At 42.3% G+C, this 19,608-nt stretch overlaps 1 protein-coding gene across 1 annotated transcript in view; it reads left to right on the forward strand.

The window, feature by feature from the left end:
• Positions 1-19,608, forward strand: part of gmnc (geminin coiled-coil domain containing) — a gene marked incomplete at both ends in the record, with an annotated part of 72,301 nt that overhangs the window by 17,127 nt on the left and 35,566 nt on the right. The gene's annotated exons all lie outside the window — the stretch shown is intronic.

The raw sequence follows: 19,608 nt of genomic DNA on the forward strand, positions 1-19,608 counted from the left end.
CTGCTTCATATAATTGAGCATGCATGATTATTGAGACAACCCAGTATTTGAAAAACTCCCCACATTCATACACACTGACCTAGGAAAGTATCCATGTACACTGACCTCCACAACCACATCTAGGGAGCTTCTCGACATCGCTGCATTGTCTGAGGTCTGTACAACTGATAACAGTTGTTACATAACCAAGAGCTGGAACGGTGTATCTCATGTTGTAAATTCTGGGCTGGCTATTTATCCCTTAGTCCTTTTCTGTCCCTCTCTTTCTACAATGTCACCCCTTAAGGCTTGGCCTCTGTCCAGACCTAACGCCTTTGAGCCTGGCGACGGTTGAGTCCAAGCCTCAGCACAACTCCCTCTCCCATTCATCCTTATTTGGGTTGGAACCCCCATACCAACTCCACACTTCCACCAGTCCTATTCTTTGCCCTGCCCATGTTTTTGTGGGTTAGGGGATGGCTGTGGGAGTTTTTTTGGCTTAAATAGTAGTGGTGTGGTGGGGGTGGTACTATTTTGGCTAGGGGGAGAAGGATGACAGGGGGCACTATTGGCTGGTGAAAGCAAGGGGCTAGGGCCAGTGCCAAGGGCCCCCTCGAAGTGCGAACTCTGAAGGGATTAGGAGCTGTGATTGGAGGGCTCTCCTCTGGTCCGAGCACACGCTGGGCGACTGGCAGCACTTCATTCTCCAGGCGGCGTTCAGACACACCGCCTTTCCCCCTCCATGTCCCACTGACAGAAACTTCTCAGATGTCTCCAATGATGGGTGCAGAATATTAATCCTAGTCATTCAGCAGACACTCTTATCCAAAGCAATTTACAGTCATCAGCAGTGCATTCAACCAAGGTAGGTAAACCCATATCACATTGCAAGTATTCACACTTCAAAAATAGCCCCTATTATACACTGGGTATACCAAACATTAGGAACACTGGCTCTTTCCATGACATAGAATGACCAGGTAAATCCAGGTGAAAGCTATGATCCCTTATTGATGTCACTTGTTAAATCCTCTTCAATCAGCGTAGATAAAGAAGAAGAGACAGGTTAAATAATCATTTTAAAGCCTTAAAACAATTGAGACATGGATTGCGCATGTGTGCCATTCAGAGGGTGAATGGGCAAGACAAAAGATTTAAGTGCCTTTGAACGGGGTATGGTAGTAGGTGCCAGGCGCACCGGTTTGAGTGTGTCAAGAACTGCAGTGCTGCTGAGTTTTTCATGCTCAACAGTTTCCCGTGTGTGTCAAGAATGGTCAACCACGCAAAGGACATCCAGCCAACTTGACACAACTGTGGGAAGGATTGGAGTCAACATGGGCCAGCATCCCTGTGGAACACTTTCGACACCTTGTAGAGTCCATGCCCTGACGAATTGAGGCTGTTCTGAGGGCAAAAGGGGGTACAACTCAATATTAGCAAGGTGTTCCTAATGTTTTGTACACTCAGTGTATATCTGAATGTGTAAGATATACAATATACCACACCCCCATTCCATAAATTAAACTTCACCCACTGTCACAGGACACCATTACCCACTTACCCCAAGGCGGCTCAACTTATCCTATCCCTATGTTCAACTTACCCCATACCAAGATACCACTTTTTGTGTTTTCAAAAGCGATGTTTTCAAAACTGTTATGTTTACATGAATTCTGATTATTTCCAGTGATACACAACATCCTAAAATATATGGAGATATCTTTTATAGAAAGAATACTATATTTCCCTTGACATAGTGATGTTGAATGTAAAAAATTGCTAATCTTAACCCACTCTCCCCGATAGACACAAGCATCTATTATAACTCCTTTAGGTATTAAGAACTGCAGGTTCCATGCGCAGTGTCACATTAACATGTTCATCGATCTGGGAAATACACAACAGATAGTCAACTTTATTCACTATAGTTACCATAGTGTCAGGTGGGGAAACTAGCACCCTCCCCAGCACCAAGAGAACAGCGATTAATCAAAAGCCTCCTCAAACCTCTAAACAAACATAAAAATTACCCACCAAAACCACAGCTCTAAACCCCCTAAAAAACACAAGCATGAACTCTCTCACCTCCCCCTTTCCCTTCCCTCCTCTTCTGTAGTGCCCCAGTGAAGGGTATCGAGTCTGAAGCAGAAAAGAGCTCTGCCACAGACACACAGGCCCAGACCTGGGCCATCAGCCATCCTCAAAACATAGCATGAATACTGAAAGAACCTAGACCCCAGGTCACAGAGCTGCTATGGTATGGTACGATACGATACGGTATCTCATAAAGTTTATGTACAGTACACAATCTAAGGCTATGACTAAGTAAAACAAGTTGTGAGACTAACATATAAAATAACTGAAAATGAGCTCCGTATCATATATAAACAAATCATTTGGACTTAATTGGAAAATAAGTATATAATAAAACCATAAAAACATGTGTAATCTCTAATAAAAAAGAAGCAAACAATAGTATTGCACAATCACACTATGACAATACCAGTCCTATCTTGTGGTGTTTATCCATTCACTTATTTGCAAACCGTATCTATCTATTCAGTCCGTTGAATTGTGGGGTGTGTGTGGTTTCGATGGGATGTCCATGATGCGACAGTATGTACTTAAGATTTTAGTAGAGTTGAGTAATTCATTGACAATATTGTGTGTGATGTCATGTCATTGACTGGCCAGTAGGGGGCGTTGTGATCCTGATCAGTCAGTCTGGTTTAGCTGAGGTTGTGGCTAACATGTTGAGGTCACGTTGTCATACTGAGCAAAAACTTTACTTTACAGGTAAAACGCCAAAACACAGTATACTCTTTACATTCTGTTACAGATTTACCAGACAAATAAAACAAGTAGACCTACAATTAATTTACAGCATTATTACATGACACCGACAGTTGCAGTATTTTTTTGTAAAAACTGTAGGCCTTAGCTCAGTGGGATAACAGTCTTGAATCTCCCCAGACAACACGGGTTCGATACCCAGTTGGTAAAAAATAGATCAGCCCACACGCAAAGTGTTAGTGGGCCATAAGCTGATATGGAGATAGTATTGAAAGGAAAGGTGCATGGGGGGTGTTACAGCAATGTAACAAAGCAAGTATAGGGTGTGTAAGAGAGGGCAGAGCAACTTGTAAAGATGAGAACGATTGGATTAGCAAGACGACACTGCCAACCCCTGTTTTTATCTCCTGTTTTACCTGCTGTCAAGTGTCTATCTCCAGTCCATGGCAACATCCCAAATGGCACCCTATTCCCTACATAGTGTACTTCTTTTGACCCTGGTCAAAATAGTTCACTATATTTAGGGATTAGTGTGCCATTTGGGACGCTGTCCATGTCAACTGTGTTTCAGGTTCTCCTTTAATGTTCACCGTGTAAGTGTGAAGCACTTATCAAAGATATCAATTATGCGATTACACTTTGTTTGTAACTGAAGGTCCATTCAGTTGGTACCCTTTTGACATGTTATCCCTTTGTCAGTAGATTATCTGATAAATATTTCAATAGTGTTTCTGGGGACAGTGATTTCTAAAGTGTAACCCCTGTCAATCAGTCAGTCAGTCTCCTAGCTTGTCCTTTTGAAGACCTTGAGGCATGCGGTGGTGAGCTAATCCTTGTAATACTTAGATCACGCTGGCTATGTCCCAAATTACAACCGATTCCCTATAATACAGGGTGCCATTTGGACACACAATTGTTGATACCAGTCTGTCCCTGCTCTTGGCTGACTATCTGGTTCCACTGCTTTAAGTCATCAGTATTCCTGACAGATCTGGGTTCAAATACTGTTTTCTTTCATATACTTTGAATGATTGATTGAGCCTGCTCTTTTGGGACTACTCTGTTTGTTCCATCACGACAGGCAAGTTCAATCGAGCAGAGCTAAAGTACTTAAAAGAAGACAATTACTATTTGAAGCCAGGTGTGATTCCTGATCAACTTGACTGTCATGGTTATGTGGTTCTGACCTGAAAAGCCCTACAGTCAGACTCCAAAATGCACCTCTCTGCAGGACAGGGTCAAAGGTCAGAGTTCAGGTCAGTCTCACGTAACCAGACGTCGTAATCTCGTTTTTGCTATGAGGGAAATCAAAGCTAAATTCAGGCTGACTATCGCAGAGCATGCCACACATATCTGAGCATTCCACACGCATGGTAAGCATGACTAGAGGGAACACGAGACAGGTATATCATGGAAAGAAAGTTTATACAGTCTCTCTCTCTCTCACACACTCTCACACACACACACACACACACACACACACACAAACACACACACACACACACATATTCACGGCGTGCCAAATGTCTTGGACTGTTTAAAAAATATGTACTGCTGTATTAGAAAATGTTGCTGTCTTAAGACAAGTGTGCTAATATGGAAGTAATGAAAAGTTGTGGGCAAGATTAGGTATTAGGAGGAGTTAAATGGATTCCTGTTGGGATTAGGACAGATTACACGCAAAATCCCTGCTGAGGTCTCGGCCGCGGTCCACCTCTAACTTTCATCCTTCTCAAGTATCTCCCTCACTCAATATTTGGCTTTCTCTGTATGACAGAATAATAATAAAAGATGTAAGACTGAATTCTGCTCTCTTCAAAAGAAAAGAGAGAGACTTGTGCCCAGGAGAGGCACAGCTATGGAGAAAGACAGGAGAGAATACGATGGCTGCGTTATAATGCTCTACCCTTCTCCAGAAGTGTGCACTAATTCACTCCCCCTCATGGAGGGAGTTTCCACAATATTTCTTATACCAATCCAGTCCTTTGTGTTCACACTTCGGCAGAAGGGTAGAGAATTGGAATGTAGCCACTGTCTACTGTCTGTCCAAGGCTGAATTCCAAATCCACCCCTAGCCTTAGCCCCTACTCCCTAGGCACTCCTGCAGATCCAAAAGGGTTGTTTAAAATCTAGCTAATCTCCACCTTGTCCTCTGATAGGCTGGCTGGAGGTTTTAATTTTGATTTGATACTGATATTATCAGCACGTTTACTATATTACTTATCAGCATGTCTTATTTTGATATCATCCCCTATTTAAGAGTGTTTTTCACTCATGTGTGCTGTGTTATTTACAACGATTGCCTTTCACTTAACTCCTTACATTCTCAGGTGTGAAATCGAATTGCATTAACTATTTTCTTGCTTTGCATGGTGTGCTGGGATTGTACAGATTTGCATGGACTATATTGACTATGAGACAGCCGTTGCCAATCCCTATCACCTCCTCCCTCCCCTAACTAATTGCCAAATGCCCCAGAACTAGACACAAAAGGAAATGGACACTTCCCAGCTAGCGCATAATGTTTTTAGAGCTTGGTGAGAGCGTGGTTGTCCTATGGTTATTTTGCATACAACCTTTCCACAATGTTCTGGGAATGGTGCAGAATACCCAGCTAGCACATAACATTCTGAGAACCATATGTTTATTAGGTGGGAATTTCAGACATTAGCATAATGTTTCCTAAAGGCTTCCTCGTGGTTCTATTTAAAGTCATGTTCTCAGAACATTAAGAAAACTTTCCATAAAAACCACAAGAAAACATAAGTAATGTTCATAAAACGTTCTAAGAATGTTATTTATAAACATATACATTCCGTTCTCAGCTATCCTCTATCTTGTTAAGCGGGTTCATGTGTGTTGGCCGCGCCCACTAACTGGCCACACCTGATCTTAATGAGTGCTTGTTTCCTTTGAAATGGGGTCTGTTTGAATAGACTAAAATGAAGAGCTTTGTATGAGTAAAACAAAACATGCTAGCTCCATCCTGGTGGCATAGCAGACTAATTCCATGGATAGAGAACAAAATATAATAGGTTTGAATCTCAATGACTCCGTGCCACAATAAAAAAGAAATGTATTAGCATGATTAGTGCCTAAGCAAATGAATGTCCATGTGTCCTATCTGTGCTTGGAGTTCAAAACAGTTAATCCAAACTAAGCTAACAGTGTTATTAGAAGTCTTATTGAAACGTGTTCTAAGAACGTTATTTAATTACCTTCAATAACCTATCATTTCCGTTCTCAGAACATTAATAAAACCTCCCAGGAAAACTTTCAGGGAACCATAGTAAAAATGTCTCAGTACCTCCCTGCAACCAAAACACTTACATTCCCAGAACAGGCTAAATGTTCACTTCTGTTCTCAGAACGTTAAAAAAGCGTTACGTTTTACATTTACTTTTACATTTAAGTCATTTAGCAGACGCTCTTATCCAGAGCGACTTACAAATTGATGCATTCAACTTAGGATAGCCAGTGGGACAATCCAATGGGGGGGGGGGGGGGGGGGGAGGTAGAAGGATATTGTACTGTTATACTATTCCAGGTATTCCTTAAAGAGGTAGGGTTTCAAGTGTCTCCGGAAGGTGGTCAGTGACTCCACTGTCCTGGCGTCGTGGGGAGCTTGTTCCAACATTGGGGTGCCAGAGCAGCGAATAGCTTTGACTGGGCTGAGCGGGAACTGTGCATCCGTAGAGGTAGGGGGGCTAGCAGGCCAGAGGTGGATGAACGTAGTGCCCTCGTTTGGGTGTAGGATCAGAGCCTGAAGGTAAGGAGGTGCCGTTCCCCTCACAGCTCCGTAGGCAAGCACCATGGTTTTGTAGTAGATGCGAACTTCAACTGGAAGCCAGTGGAGTGTGCAGAGGAGCGGGGTGACATGAGAGAACTTGGGAGGTTGAACACCAGACGGGCTGCAGCGTTCTGGCTAAGTTGTAGGGGTTTAATGGCACAGGCAGGGAGCCCAGCCAACAGCAAGTTGCAGTAATCCAGACGGGAGATGACAAGTGCCTGGATTAGGACCTGTGCCGCTTTCTGTGTTAGGTAGGGTCGTACTCTGTGAATGTTGTAGAGCATGAACCTGCAGGATCGGGTCACCGCTTTGATGTTAGCGGAGAACGACAGGGTGTTGTCCAGGGTCACGCCAAGGTTCTTTGCACTCTGGGAGGAGGACACAATGGAATTGTCAACCGTGATGGCGAGATCATGGAGCGGGCAGTCCTTCCCCGGGAGGAAGAGGAGCTCCGTCTTGCCGAGATTCAGCTTGAGGTGGTGCTCCGACATCCACACTGATATGTCTGCCAGACATGCAGAGATGCGATTCACCACCTGGTTATCAGAAGAGGGAAAGGAGAAAATAAATTGTGTGTCGTCTGCGTAGCAATGATAGGAGAGACCATGTGAGGATATGACAGAGCCAAGTGACTTGGTGTATAGAGAGAATAGGAGAGTACCAGTGGTGAGAGCACGTGGTGCGGAGACAGATTCTCTCCACGCCACCTGGTAGGAGCGACCTGTCAGGTAGAGAGGGTGGAGAGGAGGATCTGATGGTTCACAGTATCAAAGGCAGCAGATAGGTCTAGAAGGATAAGAGCAGAGGAGAGAGAGTTAGCTTTAGCAGTGCGGAGAGCCTCCGTGACACAGAGAAGAGCAGTCTCAGTTGAATGACCAGTCTTGAAACCTGACTGGTTTGGATCAAGAAGGTCATTCTGAGAGAGATAGCAGGAGAGTTGGCTAGAGACGGCACGCTCAAGAGTTTTGGAGAGAAAAGAAAGAAGGGATACTGGTCTGTAGTTGTTGACATTTGAGGGATCGAGTGTAGGTTTTTTGAGGAGGGGTGCAACTCTCGCTCTCTTGAAGACGGAAGGGACATAGCCAGCGGTCAAGGATGAGTTGATGAGAGAGGTGAGGTAAGGGAGAAGGTCTCCGGAAATGGTCTGGAGAAGAGAGGAGGGGATAGGGTCAAGCGGGCAGGTTGTTGGGCGGCCGGCCGTCACAAGTCGCAAGATTTCATCTGGAGAGAGAGGGAGAAAGAAGTCAAAGCATAGGGTAGGTCAGTGTGAGCAAGACCAGCTGTGTCATTTGACTTAATAAATGAGGATCGGACGTCGTCAACCTTCTTTTCAAAATGCTTGACGAAGTCATCCACAGAGAGGGAGGGGGGAGGGGGAGGAGGAGGAGGATTCAGCAGGGAGGAGAAGATGGCAAAGAGCTTCCTAGGGTTAGAGGCAGAGGCTTGAACTTTAGAGTGGTAGAAAGTGGCTTTAGCAGCAGAAACAGAGGAAGAAAATGTAGAGAGAAGGGAGTGAAAAGATGACAGGTCCGCAGGGAGTCTAGTTTTCCTCCATTTCTGCTCGGCTGCCCGGAGCCCTGTACTGTGAGCTCACAATGAGTCGTCAAGCCATGGAGCAGGAGGGGAGGGGAGGACCGAGCTGGCCGGGACGATAGGGGACATAGAGAGTCAAAAGATGCAGAAAGGAAGGAGAGGAGGGTTGAGGAGGCAGAATCAGGAGATCGGAGGGAGAAGGATTTAGCAGAGGGAAGAGATGATAGGATGGAAGAGGAGAGAGTAGCGGGAGAGAGAGAGTGAAGGTTGCGACGGCACATTACCATCTGAGTAGGGGCAGAGTGAGTAGTGTTGGAGGAGAGCGAGAGAGAAAAGGATACAAAGTAGTGGTCGGAGACTTGGAGGGGAGTTGCAGTGAGATTAGTAGAAGAACAGCATCTAGTAAAGATGAGGTCAAGCGTATTGCCTGCCTTGTGAGTAGGGGGGGACGGTGAGAGGGTGAGGTCAAAATAGGAAAGGAGTGGAAAGAAGGAGGCAGAGAGAAATGAGTCAAAGGCAGACGTAGGGAGGTTAAAGTCACCCAGAACTGTGAGGGGTGAGCCATCCTCAGGAAAGGAACTTATCAAGGCGTCAAGCTCATTGATGAACTCTCCAAGGGAACCTGGAGGGCGATAAATGATAAGGATGTTAAGCTTGAATGGGCTAGTGACTGTGACAGCATGGAATTCAAATGAGGAGATGGACAGATGGGTCAGGGGGAAAAGAGAGAATGTCCAGTTGGGAGAGATGAGGATTCCTGTGCCACCACCGCGCTGACCAGATGCTCTCGGGGTATGCGAGAACACATGATCAGACGAGGAAAGAGCAGTAGAAGTAGCAGTGTTTTCTGTGGTAATCCATGTTTCCGTCAGCGCCAAGAAGTCGAGGGACTGGAGGGTAGCATAGGCTGAGATGAACTCTGCCTTGTTGGCTGCAGAACGGCAGTTCCAGAGGCTGCCGGAGACCTGGAACTCCACGTGGGTCGTGCGCGCAGGGACCACCAGATTAGAGTGGCAGCAGCCATGCGGTGTGAAGCGTTTGTATGGCCTGTGCAGAGAGGAGACAACAGGGATAGACAGACACATAGTTGACAGGCTACTGAAAAGTCTACAATAATGCAGAAGAGATCGGAATAAATGTAACTAAACATCTGGGGAAGCGAGAGAGCGGGGTCTCCCTCACTTACCTTTCACTGAAACACTCAAATATAACTTCCACTTTAGAAATTATAATTGTTGTAAACTACAGCGGTTCAATGTTTTCTAAGAATAGACTCTAACTTAGTACAGTATTCTTCTGTGAAAACCGCCCTGGGCACCGTATCCTATGACGCCATAGCTAACTAGCATGCTAGCATCCAATAACACATGGTTTAGCACCAATACTTGGTTACAACAAACTACCAATAGTGTGTTAACACACTAAACAGATAATTCGTGTCCGTGTCTAGTTCCTTTCATAACGCAGAAATAATTAAACGTTGGCTAGCTAGCACAAAATCAGTCATGCTAGCTACACAAGTAGACTACACATCTCGAATGTTCAGAAAGTGAAGCTTTACGTTGCAAAATTCTCATTGACTAAAATTATATTGTATTTAGTTGCTACAGTACTGCTAGCTGGTAGTGTTGGCTAGCTAGCAATGGCTGCGGTGTTGACTTTGTTTGAAAAACAGCGTCGCTGCGAACGAATGTAGCTGGCTAAAATGATATTGTATTTAGTTGCTACAGTACTGCTAGCTGGTAGTGTTGGCTAGCTAGCAATGGCTGCGGTGTTGACTTTGTTTGAAAAACGGCGTTGCTGCGAACGAATGTAGCTAGCTTCTAACCTCGATAGTTTCTCTATACTACACCTTTATCTTTGATACAAAGACAACTATGTAGCTAGCTAACATCACACTAATCAAATCGTTCCATTGTAATGTAATGTGTGTCATATTACCTGCGGAGCGAAGTACAGCATGACTACTCACTCCAACTCGATCAATGCCAGCCAGACTGTTTTACCAGTCAAGAAACATATGGCTTCGTTCCCAGAACCAACAGGAAACCAAATACTTACCTTCCCACAACTTCCAAAAGGAACCAAATGTGCTAGTTGGGTTACCTTCGACAGGAACCTCTTCACCGACGCCCGTCTGACTCCTCGCTGCTCCTCGATCGCTGTCCTTCTCCACTAATCACCTTTCCCTGTGGGAAAAAGACCCCAATACAATGCTCTCTATAGCACTATTAAAGGAAAGTGCTCATTCCTTACGTGAGTCTGACTCCAATTGTTGGTCAGTATGTGCTTTAATGGTGTGTTTGTGCTTTAATGGTGTGTTTGTAGAACTGTACAGTTCTGATAAATGTACAGCTGCATTATGGAGTAAGATACTTAACTCTTTTTAATTTGAAATAATTCAGACATTTCAGTGGGACTTTGGGTATTCAATTGAATGTCAAATATAAATGTTTCTTCTTTGAAATGATACATGCCAAAGTTTTTAAACCACATATGGCCCTTTTGTGTTTTGTTATTATATTGATAGCATAATAACATTAACAAATAACAACTCATTTGCATTTACATACGCCAGGGTAGTGGGTTCGATCCCTGGGACCACCCATACGTAAAAATGTATGCACGCATGACTGTTAGTCGCTTTGGATAAAAGCGTCTGCTAAATGGCATATTATTGTTATTATTATATACATATAGGCATAATTTAATAAATTAGCATGAAATGACTCTCTATCCAACTAGCTCTTACTAAGGTTCTGCCCCAAAGAGAATTTGTACCCGCCCCCTCACATCAACTTTCATCATGGTTTTCTCCCAAAGACATATTCATGATTGATCTAGAATATTAAACACAAGGCGGAAATGTTTTGTACCAAAATAGTACATACCAGTTGTGAACATCACCATATATCGCTATAGAATTAACCAATGCATATTTATTTGACAATAGGGGAAAGATCCAAAATTGTGCTATTTATTTAGATATCGGGATTTTCTGTGTCAGCTTTCTTTTCTAAGTGGCGACTTTGTTTACATTATGATCTAATCAAATATCAACCATTTTTTATTTCCACAAAGGGGAACACTTACTTTAAGTAGACCGTTTTCTCTTCTCTCTTTTCATGTAGTTGTAGTGTCAGTGTGTTTAATTTCCATTGATATATTAACTTTGATATACATGTCAGTCAAAACCCCATCCTTTTGAGACATTGTTTCACACTTTCCTCTGATAGTGAAGTCAAAGAGAACGGGTGGTTTGCACAGGTAATCGTATGAATATTGTCAGTTTCTATTTTAAAAGCAATCGGTGAAGTGACAATTAGTTGACAAATGGATTATCCACTTCTCAAACAGCTGAACAGAGCTGTATTCTCAGATGGGCGTGGCTTGAGCCTTGCTAGTGTTTGTTGACACGCCTGACGCAGCAGAGAGGCAACCGGCTCTACAACATGGCCAGCCTGGCTTGGAGTGAAGGAGAACCCGGCAGCCAGAGAGGGACTCGTACAACGTTCACAATAGCACTATCTAAAGGAAGTGCTTATTCCAGTGTGAGTGAATTTCAACATTGTTGATTAGGACAGCCCCTCACGTCAGAGCCGAACCACCTGCAACAACGTCATCACGTAACGGACACGAAGCCACGTACGACCCTGCTCGGAGGAGTCTAACAAATCCTGCTCAGGAAGTGCTGAATGAAATCTGCTCAGGGAGAGCCAAACGAACCCTGCTCGGGGAGAGCCGAACAAACAAACATCTGCTGCTGTTAGTCTTTTGGCTTATGCAGGCTGTAGTATTTTTAACTAACTCCCAGCCTCTATATACATTCTAACCGGGCCATAGTAATACTGTGCTATGGACCTAACTTCTAGCCTCACTATATGTTTCTAACTGGGCTTTAAGGCTAAATTTCACTGCCGCTCATATTTTTGGGTTCTGTGCAATATTATTCCCTAGTTCAGACACCTTTCAAAGCCCTTTAGCCCTGGGTGAATATCTTCTTCCCTTTCTGCTCAAACACATGTTTTAGACAACAGTACTTTTCAAAAGAGAACGAACCAACTACCGCTTTTTAAGATATTGTCACTTTGTAATAAATAATATTTTATTGTACTTACCTGTCTCTGTGGTTGTGTTTGCCGTGGGATCCTAGAACTCTGCTTTTAAAAATGCATATGAACACATACTGTATGTCTTATGGCACTTCTTTTTTCCCTGACCTTGTGACCAGACCATTAAGGAACAACTGCCCTTATTATATCTTTCTACGACTAGGGCCCAGAGTTTTTCCAAGAGGTCAGAGAAATCTTTTGGCCATACACATTCTGATTACAAATTGTATTATCTTGGGGGCCGATATGACACCAATGTCGTTGAAACTTCACAAATCGACTAGATTGGAAGTACACAACACACTCCCCGCCTCTTGTCATGATCCGTTCGACCGTTACTGACAACCACATACCAGATTTTTGACAGGGTCATTATCAACAATTTCTTGTCCCCACCTAGCTAAAATTTTAGATGTCGGATTAAAACGAGTCTACAGCGTCCTTAAGACCACTTTTAGGTGCAACAGTTTTTTTTATTCATAATTTATCGCTCTCACGTGCCTATTGACAATCAACTTTGTGCTACCTTTTTGTAGCATTTCTGACAATGCTAACATATTTTTCTGCCGAATCTCTGAGTTCTAAAACCGTGTCCAGCAACTCGGCTGGCCGCCTGCATCAGGCATCCAGACATAAGAAGTGGATGAGAACAAACCTAGCCTACTACTGTAGATATATGGTGGTATTCAAGCTGAGGTTAATCAATAAATTCATACAGATAATTGTCTGATATAGAAATATGGGTTGGTTGTTATTCGCGATCTGTTTCCAATTTGATAAGCCAATGAATGTGGTTTTGTTTTTATTTATATATATTTTTTAATCAAAATGCATTTTTTGGCAGAAATGCCTTCTGGAACATGTGAACTTTCATTTGCCTTAATGACAAATTTGTATGCCATCTGTGAACATGAATAAAATAGTTAAATTACGAGCCTAGTTGGTTAAGCCATGGAAAAAGACATGAACCGTCCCACGAGCCACGGTTGGCTGAGACAATGGATGGGCTGTATATGCTGAGAGATGAGTTCGGATTGGTCTGCCATGTAGCATGCTTCTGTCTATAACATGAGCTGCACAGTATGTGAAGATAATCCTTTCTAACGTGGCGTTTTTGAAATATATCATGAAGAACTGCAAAAGTGCTGCCCTGAATTTAACAGCCGCTATCGTATCGACAAAGATCAGTGGGAAAAAGTGGTGATGGACTACTTTCTGGAGGACGATTGTGCCATGCTGACTCTCTCTGACTCTGAAAATGAATCAGACGATGAGGAAATCCCTGATTTAGGTAAAAACATTTTAATTGAACCAGACAATGTAGTCTTCTGATGACAGTGATGGGGAAGAAACAGCGATCAACAGTGTTGTTGTCACAAAAGAAGTTAACCGAGTTTTGAAATCAGTGGAATGCCCAGTGGAAGCAGAGTATGATAGCTAAGGAGACAGAGAAAATTCTCTAAATTGGCGCAGCAGTCTAAGGTACTGCATTGCAGTGCTAGAGGCATCACTACAGACCCGGGTTTGATCCCAGGCTGTATCACAACCGGCCATGATCAGGAGTCCCATAGGGTGACACACAATTGGCCCAGTGTCGTCCGGGTTAAGGGAGGGTTTGGCTGGGGGGGGGCTTTACAAGTAGGCCGTCATTGTAAATAAGAATTTGTTCTTAACTGACTTGCCTGGTTAAATACAAATCTTCAAACTAAGGGCAACCATGGCATCCGTGACAGAGGGGGAGAAGCGTTCATGCTAGCTACATTTTCAGATATTATACGTTCCTAATTTAGTCAGAAAGTCATTTTCATTGCAAGTTAAAGTGCACTGTTAGCTAGCTAGGTAACGTTACGTGTATGATCTGTGTAGTAATATTATTTGTGTGTCAGAAATCCATTTGCATTTCTAGTTATAGCCTAATGTTAGCTAGCTTCATGCATGGTGGCTAGCTATGACAATACGTTTGTATTGCTATGCCGCGTTCAAAACACCTGGGAACTGGGAACTCGGAAATCTCTGACTTCCAACTCCAGTGCGTTCAAGACAACTGGGAACTCTGAAAAAAATGAGCCCCGACTGAGAAAAATAGTTTTGAACGGTCATCCAACTCGGAATTCCAACTTGGGAACTCGGGCCTCTTTCTAGAGCCCCAACTTTCCAACCTGAAGATCACTGACGTCACGATTTTACCTCTTATTTTTCCAAGTTCCCAGTTGTCTTGAAAGCACCATTAGGTTCATTGTTTAGTTAGCTAGCTAGCTACATGTCTAAACAAAAGACCACTTCGCCAGATGATTACATGACCCATCAAGTTAGCCAGGTGTGTCTGGGGGTGGGTCATCTATTGTATTTCATGAACATGTGTACATGTCTAGACAATAGTGACACATCCACTTAGCTAGATGTGGCTGGGGTGTGGTTTTAGCATTTCTTTCACATGAGCTATCAATTTAGACAAGTGTGTCTGGATAAGAGTCATCTAATAATTATAAAATATTTATAAAATATTTATCTGCACACTTTCTATTTTTTATATCGCTACTATGCAAATATGCAAGTTACCATTTCACTGTACCGTTTACACCTTCTGTATCCTGCGCATGTGACAAATAAATGTTGATTTTATTTGATATAGTGTGTCTTTACCAGAGACGGTAATGTGAAGAACAACCTGACCTGCTCCAAAGTCAGATTAGGATATAGGCCAAGGACTAGATAGTGTATTTTTGCTACTACTTTCACTGCTTTTAGTCTTGAAATCTTCAGTTGTTTACTACACTACACTACCTTACTCTATTTAGCACATGGCCTCACATGTGAATCCTTAAAGAGATGGATGGGGCTAAGGCTTAAGAGGGTGTGAACGATACTCAATGGGTGTAGACAAAGAAGAGCTCTCCAGTAGGTGTACCAAAACATTCAAGGGCCATTTTCTCAGAAGTGTGGTTACAAGTTTATCAACTTTCAAAACAGAATTACTTTCCCATTTTTCCTCAACCTCAGTTGATGATATACCATTTCCTAGTCTACTTTTATCCAATGTAAAAAACAAAATTTCAAATGTTGCTACATTGGACCGAATCGAGCCGGTCGGTCACATATTGAACTTCCATCCTCTCAGTCCAGGGGTACAATGTATGAATTTATGGTTGGATCAGAATCGCTGTTATAATCATTGGCCAGTACAGAGAATTAAGTAAAACCACAAGTCAAAATCCCTATCTCCATCCATGGTTAATTTAGGAAAGGGACAATTTTAGCTAGCTAGCTAGCCACCGGAGGACAACAACACAACAAGATGCAACAATTAAAGTTGTTTCTGTCAATAACATATTTTTATTGATGCGATGTGGTAGGAGTGAAGCCAAATCCAAACTGGCTTCCCTTTACACTTTTCTTTGGTGACCCAGGACCATTCACAGTTGAGCTCACTCAGTGTAGCTCAATGCTAATTGGCTATTATTTTGTGCTTTTTTTAATCAATGGAGACCAAATGCTCGCTGGCTTCCCTTGCATTCAATGCTGTGGGCGGCAACAATGTCATACTGTTTATGACCAGACAACATCAGATAGATGGCCTACACATACAGAGACAGAGGGGCGCTGTTTTGCTCGCTTGGATGCTTTATCCGGTGAGATACATTCAGCCTCTTGCGAATTGAAGGAAAATTATGAAAACACAGAGAGACGAAAGATCACTTATTTTATATGTTGTTTTATTTTTGTGTTTTTTTCGTGGATTTTTTTGGGGGGAGTCCTAGTCAACCATGAATAGACACCACTGTTTGTAGGCTAACTCAACTGAGCTGCTAGCTGGCTAACTTTACACACTGTTTAGCTAAGTTAATTAAATGTCAGCAAATGTTGTGTGCAAAAATACAGTTAAACATCACACACAAGGTATAAACCTATAACAACTGGAGCAGGCCAACCCTACTGGAGGACTGCTCGGTGTGCAGGGTTCTGTTTCAGCCCAGCAATAACACACCTGATTCAACTTACCAAACCTAATGAGTTGATAATCAAGTGTGCTATTGCTGGGCTGGAACAGAATTCTGCTCACCCAGTAGATCAGGGATCAGTGGGGCAAGGTTGTCCACCACTGGTATGGACTTTTTTTTGTTCACCTGAAAAGATGCTTTAGTAATAATAGCCTACTTGTTACTATTATCTATTGTTGTTTAGACTAAAATGTCTTAATCTTTACATACAAGTTAGCTTATTTGTACATTTTGAAGTGATGAAGTGTTGATTATTTGAAAAAAATTAAGTGTTTACGCTTGTTTTAATTGTTAAACTATTATTCAAAATGATCTAGTGTCAATGTTGATTAATCACAGATCACAATCCTGCAATAAAGAGGGGAAGGGCTTCTGTGTCTGTGTTTCTGTGTTTTCAAATGAACATTTCCTTTTTCTCTAGTTGTAAGATCTCCAATTGGTTTTATTTGATTGTCACTCTCTCTCAGTATATTAGCCATGTGAATCAATTTTGCAGCTTATCACATGGCATGCATTACCAATGCAGTATAGGCCTACAGTGTGATGGCATTATTGGCCTTATGGGCATGTGCAATGCACCCCTTGTCATCTGAAGCAGAGAATAGCTAATCTCACTCACTAAACTCAATAGCTAAACAATGCACAGTATATGAGGCAACCCATATACCAGATTTTGTACATGCCTTTTAAATGCTGACATATTAAATTGTTTAGTGCAAATCCAACCCTTTTAATTTAGGTACAGTATGAAAATAATGAGATGACAATTAAGCTACAGGAGATGAGCAGGTAACATATTATGAGGTTCATTATAATTTATTTCATTCATTTTAGCAATGTTGCTTGCAAAAAGGTTGCAGTTTTACCTATAGATAGACAGTACATGGTTGCTCCATATATCACTGACCCTGGATAAGCTAGAGACTGGGCTAACACAGCTAACCTTTTAGGTCAATAATAAGCTGTTTTTATCATCATTTTGTTGGCTTTATAATCGTGAGAGAAATTGAACTAGCTAGCAACCTTTATTTAAATGGGGAATCACCATTGAGACCAGTGGTGGGAAAAGTACCCAATTGGCATACTTGAGTAAAAGTAAAGATTGCTTAATAGAAAATGACTCAAGTAAAAGTGAAAGTCACCCAGTAAAATACTACTTGAGTAAAGTCTAAAAGTATTTGGTTTTAAATATACTTAAGTATCAAAAGTAAATGTAATTGCAAAAATATACTTAAGTATCAAAAGTAAAAGTATAAATCATTGCAAACCAGACAGCACGATTTTCTTGTTATTTTTTAAATTACGGATAGCCAGGGACACATTACAACACGCAGACATAATTTACAAATGAAGCATTTGTGTTTAATGAGTCCGCCAGATCAGAGGCAGTAGGGATGCCCAGGGATGTTGTCTTGATTTGTGCGTGAATTGGGCCATTTTCCTGTCCTGCTAAGCATTCAAAATGTAACGAGTACTTTTGGGTGTCAGGGAAAATGTATGGAGTAAAAAGTACATTATTTTCTTTAGGAATGTAGTGAAGTAAAAGTAAAAGTTGTCAAAAAATAAAATAGTAAAGTAAAGTACAGATACCCCAAAAAACAGCTTACTGTATTTTTACTTAAGTACTACACCACTGATTGAGACCAGAGTATCTTTCGCAAGGGAGCACATACAGTTCATAGACAAATCAAATCAATATCAGATACAAACTAAAATACAGCACAACAAACAATCAAGAAAAACATTATACCTAGGTAGCTTACAGGGTTAGCTGACTTTTCTCAGAACGAACCTCTTTGTAGCAATGTCTTTTCCTTCACGCTAGCCTGCACGCAGTCTATATCACTCCAGAAATGTCAACAACAAAAAATAGATTGATATGGCCATCATTGTAGACCATATCTCCCCTCTTGCTGCAGCTTTAGCTCATCTCGAAATAACAGAGAAATGCAGTGAAAACCAGCAGGCTGCAGCACATTTCAATGGGTAAATAACATTTTAAAATTTTGCATGGTATGATCAAGGGCAATAGTGTAGGGTTTGAGGAGGACGACGACGATGAAGAAGGAGTGAGAAGATGGAATAATGGCTGGTCGGGCAGTGGATATGGAGCTCGAGATAAAACAACTGAAAAAAAGGACACGAAGTAGTGGAGACGAGCTGTCGGCATCGGCATTGGGTCTGCCTCTATGTTTCAGAGGGGATGATTTTTCATGAGCACAGTTCCCCACTCATGATTTGTTGGGAGAGTTGTCTGTCTTAAGAGGACCCACCCCGGAATTAATTTTTTTCCCTTGCCGAAGTCACCAAAATAATACATAATTGAAACCGGACCTTAGTCACTGTTGCCTAGGGTCTGGTTTTCGAGGCTACTTCCTAATGCCTCCTGTAGCTCAGTTGGTAGAGCGTGGTGCTTGCAACGCCAGGGTTGTGGGTTTGATTCCCACGGGGGGCCAGTATGAAAAATGTATGCACTCACTAACTGTAAGTCGCTCTGGATAAGAGCATCTGCTAAATGACTAAAATGTAATGCCAGTTTTACATTCTTCCACAAAACATAGCTAGCTAGCATCAGAAAACTCACCAGAGAAGCATTGCTGTTTTGAACATCCAGAATAAATCCCAGTATGCTCCCTCTCCTGTCTTACGCTGATCAACAGTGCAAACCTAACAACTCTATCATGTTACCATCTTGATTGTACTTGACAGCGCTGATCTGGATGCTGGAGTAGCCCATGTGTTGGGTACTCTATTTGACAACAACTCTGCTGATTAGGGCCGTTCCAGTGGCGGCACTGGGGGTTGGCGGAGGGGGGCAATTGCATAAAATTGATGCATAAAGATGCATACAGTGGAATTTTTTTTTATTTAGTCAGCTACCAATTGTGCAAGTTCTCCCACTTAAAAAGATGAGAGAGGCCTGTAATTTTCATCATAGGTACACGTCAACTATGACAGACAAATTGAGATTTTTTTTCTCCAGAAAATCACATTGTAGGATTTTTAATGAATTTATTTGCAAATTATGGTGGAAAATAAGTATTTGGTCAATAACAAAAGTTTCTCAATACTTTGTTATATACCCTTTGTTGGCAATGACACAGGTCAAACGTTTTCTGTAAGTCTTCACAAGGTTTTCACACACTGTTGCTGGTATTTTGGCCCATTCCTCCATGCAGATCTCCTCTAGAGCAGTGATGTTTTGGGGCTGTCGCTGGGCAACACGGACTTTCAACTCCCTCCAAAGATTTTCTATGGGGTTGAGATCTGGAGACTGGCTAGGCCACTCCAGGACCTTGAAATGCTTCTTACGAAGCCACTCCTTTGTTGCCCGGGCGGTGTGTTTGGGATCATTGTCATGCTGAAAGACCCAGCCACGTTTCATCTTCAATGCCCTTGCTGA

Source organism: Coregonus lavaretus, assembly GCF_964263955.1.
Source record: "Coregonus lavaretus genome assembly, chromosome: 26".
NCBI classification, from domain to species: Eukaryota; Metazoa; Chordata; class Actinopteri; order Salmoniformes; family Salmonidae; genus Coregonus; species Coregonus lavaretus.